The sequence below is a fragment of the Fukomys damarensis genome, unplaced genomic scaffold (genome assembly GCF_012274545.1).
Source record: "Fukomys damarensis isolate Sample0158 unplaced genomic scaffold, DMR_v1.0_HiC HiC_scaffold_5, whole genome shotgun sequence".
In the NCBI taxonomy this organism is placed as follows: Eukaryota; Metazoa; Chordata; class Mammalia; order Rodentia; family Bathyergidae; genus Fukomys; species Fukomys damarensis.
This window is the reverse complement of record NW_022900917.1, coordinates 55918614-55920273: the sequence shown is the minus strand read 5'-3', so window position 1 is coordinate 55920273 and position 1660 is coordinate 55918614.

Sequence of the window (1660 nt, the reverse complement as noted above, 5' to 3'; positions counted from 1 at the left end):
GCTAGGGCGCAAATATATCAGGAAGATTTGGGTGATAACTCAGAGATTAAACCAAGGACAGTCTGACAACAAAAATAAAAATGAGAAAACACTTAAGCAAGACACAAGGTCAGACTTCCAGTTCACCAATGGCAAACAGTAGGGCAAATGAGGATTAAAAAGGCCGATGGTGAACCACCAGGACACCCTGAACTCAAAGCACAGGAAGTAACAAAACAGATCAATCAGGCTCTAGAAAAATTCAAAACAGAAATAATTTCCCAGATAACCACAGAGATAGTGAGCAAAATGGAAGTCGTGATTCTAGACTCTAGAGCAGAAACTGATAAAAAATAGATGAGCTCAGGACCATGATAGAAGCCATGAAGGCCCAGCATAAGAAAGAAATGGAAAAAATAAATGGCCAACATAGGAAAGAAATGGAATCCATAAAACAGATTCAAACAGATACCCAGGAGATTAAACACTCCATTGAAAGTGTACGCAACAGAATAAAAGAATGTGAAGACAGGCTCTCAGATATAGAAGATAAGATTGCAGTCAGTGACCGTGAAAAGAGAGGTCTCTTAAAAACAGTAAGGGATCATGATAAATCGATCCAACAACTCCTAGATGATGCAAAGAAGAATAACATAAGACTGATAGGAATCCATGAAGTAGCAAGAGAAAATACAAATGACTTAAAAAAGGTGTTCGCAGAAATAATGATAGAAAACTTCCCAAAGAGAGGGGAAGAATTTGACATTCAGATAACTGAGGCATATAGGACACCAACTAGCTACAATAAAAAAAACTACACCTAGACATATAATAATCAAGATCCCAGAAACCCAACAGAAGAACAAAATACTACAAGCAGTAAGAGAAAAGAAACAAATCACATATAAAGGAAAGCCCATCAGAATCAAAGCAGACTTTTCAACACAAACCCTTGGGGCAAGGAGAGCCTGGTATGAGATAGTTCAAGTACTAAAAGAGAACAACCTCCAACCTAGACTGATGTATCCTGCAAAACTCTCTTTCAAAATGGATGGGGAAATAAGACACTTTCATGACAAAGAACACCTGAGAAACTACAAGAATACCAAACCAGCACTACAAGTAATTCTAAACAACATCCTAGAAAAAGACAATGAAGGCAACAACCTAAGGCCGAACAGAGCAAATCAAATAGGCAAGGCAAGAAACTAAAAGGAAAAGGTGAAAAAGTAAAAAGAGTCAACAAAAGGCCAATAACATGTCAATAATAAGTCAATACATATCAGTTATAACCATCAATGTCAATGGCCTCAACTCACCAATCAAGAGAAATAGACTGGCAAAATGGAATAAGAAGCAAAATCCAACAATATGTTGTATACAAGAAACACACCTAGTGCAAAAAGAAGCCCATAGACTGAAAGTGAAAAAATAGAAAACAGTTCTCCATATGACAGGAGCCCAGAAAAAAAAGAGGGGTAGCAATCTTATGTGCAGACAAAGTAAATTTCAAACCAAAACTGATTCTAGTATTATTGAAGTAGGAAGGTACTGTATCATACCTCTATGAATGTAAAATATCTTATACCTGCTTTATGATACATAGTAGGGACCATGCTTTATCAGAGCTACATTTAATGTTATTACTCTAGAATGTTCTCTTTCCAGATGATGATTAAGA